Below are 6,604 nucleotides of genomic sequence, written 5' to 3' on the forward strand. Positions count from 1 at the left end.
CAAAATTATCTGTCTTTTTAAAACAACAAGCCTTCCCACGATTTGGAACTTTTAACCAATAGTGCTTTCATAATTACAGGTAAGACATATATACTTAGAGTTGCCAGATTTCTCACGTCAACCTATTTGTCTGGTTTTGCCCCATTGCATGCATGGATTTGTAGTTCTGATGTCTCAAAGAACAGTAGGAGCTACATCTACCATGAATTCAGTGGAAGACAAAATCAGGAGAGTTGGCAATGCTGGGTATAATCTGTCCATGAGGAGAAAGAAGCAAGAAGCATGAGAGGGGGAACAGTGGCTTTTCGAGCAAGAAGAAAGAGGGAAAAAGAAAAAACACAGACTTTAACCACTGGGATATATTTCTATCCACCAAGTTACTGGGATTTGTCTTCCTCTCTCGAAGAGGAAGAGTTGGGGGTTTCTTTTCATTTACCTTCACAGAATGGTCAAATCGAAGACATTCTAAGCTGGAAGAAACAGATGAGTCCTATTTCTATGACTACTAATCATTTTTACAACACTACTAGATATAGGCAACACTGTACAGATAAATTTAAAGAAGGGAAAGATTTATATTTGTTCTTCACATAATGGAGCCTTCCAGGGTAGAGAAAACACTGAGGAATGATGCCAAACTAACAGGGTCATTTATAAAATGTGTTATGGCCTTATCACGCATGTGATATTTATTGCAACGTGCGGTGTGAATGCAAATGTTTTTTAAATTATTCAAAGCGGCAAGATTGGGGAGGGGTTTGGGCAGGATCAATGAAAAAGAGGCGTATTATCGCACCATGCAATAGCATAACACACGCTATCATATGTTTTTAATGCCAGAAACTTTTTTTACTGGCAGTAAGCTGTGCGATATGTCCGAAGTAGAATTTGATAGTACCCTGGTAGAGAGTCCATCAAGCTAGGGTGAGAGAATATTGCAGAAATCTCATCTTTGTATGAATTTACCTACTCCAAATCATGTCAATTCTTCACTGATGTGAACTGTGCTGTTTGTATGTCTCACTGTACATGTAAAACTGGCCCCAAAACCCTAGACCACCACTAAAACCTCACCTCGAGTTACTAGCTGGCCCTCCTATATTTGTACAAAGAGTTGACTACTATGAGAGCCCTGTAAAGAGTATTTCTTTCTCTTTATCTCCCTCTCCAGTCCAACGTGAGAAATGTGGGTTTGGGCACTTTAACGCATGGTGCTCCAGGGAGGAAGACTCAGAACCAAAGTCAGGAAGTATTTCTTCATGGAGAGGAAGTGGTGAAGACCAGAACTGTGAAGGACTTCAAAGGGGCGTGGGATAAACACTGTGGATCCATCAAGTCTAGAGGACATGAATGAAGAGGGGGTGGCTCGCGGGAATGAAGGCTACTACCTGGAGATAATACCCTTATTCAATATACATACATACGGTTAATGTGACTTCAACATTGCACTAAGTTTCAACTGTAAGAGGAAATGTGGAAAAAAAAAAGATTTGCATTCATAAAAAAGCGGGGTGTAGCTTGCTTGTTACAGCGGTTATTACTCCCAAACCAAATAAGCCTGATGTTTTACTTTCTATGCATATCTAGCATAGCTCTCTGCTTCAACGGCAGGGGAGAAAGTCTGTTACTTCACTTTCAACGCATATCCAGCATAGCTCTCTGCTTCAACGGCAGGGGAGAAAGTCTGTTACTTCACTTTCAACGCATATCCAGCATAGCTCTCTGCTTCAACGGCAGGGGCAATGTAGAAAAGAGAATCTATTTATAGACAACAACCAACAAGGACTGAATTACATAGTCGAGTAAACAAAAGCATGGGTGTAGCTTGCTTATTGAGGTGATTACTACCCCTATCTAAACTACATATTCAATTAGATGCAGTTCCAACACTGCTCTCTACATTAATGTTGGGGTGGAAGGGAAATAGAACAAAAAGGTACTAAGAGCCAAGCGTAACAAGTAAGAAGGGGAAAAAAAAGTGCATAGCTTGCTGGGCAGACTGGATGGGCCATTTGGTCTTCTTCTGCCGTCATTTCTATGTTTCTATAACAAAGTACCTATGCAAAGCGCTACTATGGCATGCAGTGTGGTAACTCTTAAAGTATCATAGCCATGTCTCTTTTCCTTATCACAGGCATTATTCATGTAAACATTAACCTATTCATGCAGAAAGGGTCTAGCTCACAAAACTAAACCAGTGTCCAAGCACTGGAAGCCAATCTTCCTGTCTTATTAACAATGCTTTAGCCATGAAACTGTGTGATGATTTCAGCAAAGTGATTGTACACTGAATGAAAATCATGCAAAATCTAAACATGTCATTTAGTGGATTCAAAAGCTAAACTCTTTTAAATGCACATTATGTCGTGTTCTTGGTAAACAGTATCAAGAACTGGTTTTACACTTGTTTTACTCTTGTCTTTAACTTCCCATCATTCTTTGGTCCCAAAGAGGTGCCATTAACTGCCTCACTGGCAAAAAAAAACTATCTTTCTAACTGTGGCTTTGCGCAATGCCCCTTTTAATTCTTTGTTCCTCAGGCTATAAATGAGAGGGTTTAACAGGGGGATTATAGTCACATATACTACATTAATGAGTTTGTTTTCCTCCATTGAGTAGACAGAGGGAGGCCTCATATACATACAGAGAGTAGTTAAATAGCAGACAATCACGACAGTGAGATGGAAAGAGCAGGTGGAGAAGGCCTTTTGTCTCCCCTTCGAGGAACGGATTTTTAGGTTGGTAAAAATGATAAAGACATAGGAGGTGAAGGTGAGCAGAAAGGGACCTAACCCTAAAAATATACCTTCCACATAAGTCACAGTTTCAATGGCAAACGTGTCACTGCAGGAGAGTTTCATGAGTGCTGTGAGGTCACAAAAGAAATGATTAATTTCATTGGAGCCACAGAACGAGGACTGAAGGACAAAAAGAAAATGAGGCATGGTGTCAAGGAAGCCCGTGACCCAGGAAGCAGTAGCCAACAGGATGCAGACTTTCCTGTTCATGGTGACCACGTAGCGCAAGGGGTCGCAGATGGCCACATAGCGGTCATAGGCCATGGCAGTGAGGAGGCCGAACTCGGTGCTTAGGAAACCCATGAAGGAGTACATCTGCAGCACGCAGCCACCGGGAGAGATGCTCTTCTGTTGGGTCCACAGGGTTTACAGCAGCTTAGGAAGCGTGGCGGTCATGTAGCAGACATCGATGACGGACAGGTTGCTGAGGAAAAAGAACATGGGCGTGTGCAGGTGGTGATCGGTGCACACTGTGCAGAAAATGAGCAGGTTTGCCAGCACAGCAATCAGGTAAATTATTAGGAATAACCCAAAGAGAAGAGTTTGTAGGCCTGGGAGCTCAGGAAACCCCATGATGAAAAATTCTCTTACATTGGTCTTGTTTTCCATTTTGTTTTGCTAAACAGTTTCCATTTTTTTTTCTGAGGGAAAACATAAGCAAATAAAACAGAGATAAAATGTAACTTCATAGGGAGGATTGCTAGGTGGTGAGAGAATCATCTTCTTTCACAATCTTTCACTTCTTTCTCTAAAAGAAGTTTATTTTATCAGCATGCATATTCTTTCCACCCCATCCACCTCTATATCCTTTCTACTTGTATCTCATGGAGCTCTGACGTTTTCTATCAGTGCAGGGTCAGAATCTCTCTCTCTCTCTCTCTCCTGTGTTTCTGACAATGCTGGTTCAGCCCCTCTCCCCTCTCAATCCCATGCAGTGTGTTTCTGTATCTGGCAGTGCTGGGTCAATCTCTCTTTCCTACTTGATCTCACTTATCCCTGACTGTGCTGGGTCAATCTCACATCTGCGTCCCCTGTATCTGCCGCTGCTGGGCTGGGTTCTCTCCACTCTGGAGTTCTGACTGTGTCTGAAAGCGCTGGGTGATAGGAAAGCGCAGTGATAGGAATGTGCTCTCAATGTTTTATTATTAATTATTTAGTGCCCTCTAAATAAAAATGGATTGTGCCCTAAATAAAAAACAAAATAATCCATATGACACAAATAAAAAATGAAAATGAAAAGAAAAAAAACCCTGCTATAGAGGGACTGCAAACACCTCTCTCTAATTCTGCTTAGCTGTACCTCACGGATGTCTCGGAGCTCAGTCTGCCTCACAAACTCTGTCTACCTCTATCCAGTCTCACATATCTTTCCTGGTGCTCTCATGGCCATTCCTCCCTGTCTGATGTCTACTTCATGAAGATGTCTCATTGATATATCTGCCCACTCTGTGTCCTGGCCGTCTTCTTCATGTCTGTCTGTCCGTCCCTGTCCCTGAATCTCTGACTGTCTATCCCTGTTTCAGTCTAGGGGCTCAGTCTGCCTCACAAACCTCTGTCTATCTCTAACCAGTCTCACAAATCCCAATATATAAAAAAGGCTCCAGGAGTGATCCGGGTAACTATAGACCGGTTAGCCTGACTTCAGTGCCAGGAAATGTAGTGGAAAGTGTTCTAAACATCAAAATCACAGAACATATAGAAAGACATTTAATGGAATACATGCAACACGGATTTACCCAAGGGAAGTCTTGCCTAACAAATCTGCTTCACTTTTTTGAAGGAGTTAATAAACATATGGATAAAGGTGAACTGGTAGATATAATATACTTGGATTTTCAGAAGGCATTTGACAAAGACCCTCATGAGAGGCTTCTAAGAAAACTAAAAAGTCATGGGATAGGAGGCAATGTCCTTTCATGGATTACAAACTGGTTAAAAGACAGGAAACAGAGAGTAGGATTAAATGTCAATTTTCTCAATGGAAAAGGGTAAACAGTGGAGTGCCTCAAGGATCTGTACTTGGACCGGTGCTTTTCAATATATATATATAAATGATCTGGAAAGGAATATGATGAGTGAGGTTGTAAAATTTGTGGATGATACAAAATTATTCAGAGTAGTTAAATCAGAAGTGGATTGTGATACATTACAGGAGGACCTTGTGAGACTGGAAGATTGGGCATCCAAATGGCAGATGAAATTTAATGTGGGCAAGTGCAACGTGTTGCATATATGGAAAAATAACCCTTGCTGTAGTTACACGATATTAGGTTCCATATTATGAGCTACCACCCAAGAAAAGGATCTAGGCGTCATTGTGGATAATACTTTAAAATTGTTGGCTCTGTGTGCTGCAGCAGTCAAAAAAGCAAACAGAATGTTAGGAATTATTAGGAAGGGAATGGTTAATAAAACGGAAAATGTCATAATGCCTTTATATATCGCTCCATGGTGAGACCGTGCCTAGAATACTGTGTACAATTCTTGGTGCCACATCTAAAAAAATATATAGTTGTGATGGAGAAGGTACAAAGAAGGGCAACCAAAATGATAAAGGGGATGGAACAGCTCCCCTATGAGGAAAGGCTGAAGAGGTTAGGGCTGTTCAGCTTGAAGAAGAGACGGCTGAGGGGTGACATGATAGAGGTCTTTAAGATCATGAGAGGTATTGAACGAGTAGATGTGAATTGGTTATTTACTAGGGATGTGAATCGTTTTAGGACGATTAAAATTATCGTCCGATAATTTTAATATCGTCTTAAACCGTTATGGAACACAATACAATACAGATTCTAACGATTTATCATTATAAATCGTTAGAATCGTGAGCCGGCACACTAAAACCCCCTAAAACCCACCCCCGACCCTTTAAATTAAATCCCCCACCCTCCCGAACCCCCCCCAAATAACTTAAATAACCTGCGGGTCCAGCGGCGGTCCGGAACGGCAGCGGTCCGGAACGGGCTCCTGCTCCTGCATCTTGTCGTCTTCGGCCGGCGCCATTTTCCAAAATGGCGCTGAAAAATGGCGGCGGCCATAGACGAAAAAGATTGGACGGCAGGAGGTCCTTCCGGACCCCCGCTGGACTTTTGGCAAGTCTCGTGGGGGTCAGGAGGCCCCCCACAAGCTGGCCAAAAGTTCCTGGAGGTCCAGCGGGGGTCAGGGAGCGATTTCCCGCCGCGAATCGTTTTCGTACGGAAAATGGCGCCGGCAGGAGATCGACTGCAGGAGGTCGTTCAGCGAGGGTTCCGGCGCCTCGCTGAACGACCTCCTGCAGTCGATCTCCTGCCGGCGCCATTTTCCGTACGAAAACGATTCGCGGCGGGAAATCGCTCCCTGACCCCCGCTGGACCTCCAGGAACTTTTGGCCAGCTTGTGGGGGCCTCCTGACCCCCACGAGACTTGCCAAAAGTCCAGCGGGGGTCCGGAAGGACCTCCTGCCGTCCAATCTTTTTCGTCTATGGCCGCCGCCATTTTTCGGCGTCATTTTGGAAAATGGCGCCGGCCGAAGACGACAAGATGCAGGAGCAGGAGCCCGTTCCGGACCGCTGCCATTCCGGACCGCCGCTGGACCCGCAGGTTATTTAAGTTATTTGGGGGTGGGGGATTTAATTTAAAGGGTCGGGGGTGAGTTTTAGGGGGTTTTAATGTGCCGGTTTTTCGATTTTTTCGATTTTTTTTTTTTAACGATTTTTTTCACGATTTTTCACGATATTTTACCCCCCCAAACGGCAACAATACGATTCCCTCCCCCTCCCAGCCGAAATCGATCGTTAAGACGATCGAGGACACGATTCACATCCCTA

This window comes from Rhinatrema bivittatum, chromosome 16, assembly GCF_901001135.1.
Source record: "Rhinatrema bivittatum chromosome 16, aRhiBiv1.1, whole genome shotgun sequence".
In the NCBI taxonomy this organism is placed as follows: Eukaryota; Metazoa; Chordata; class Amphibia; order Gymnophiona; family Rhinatrematidae; genus Rhinatrema; species Rhinatrema bivittatum.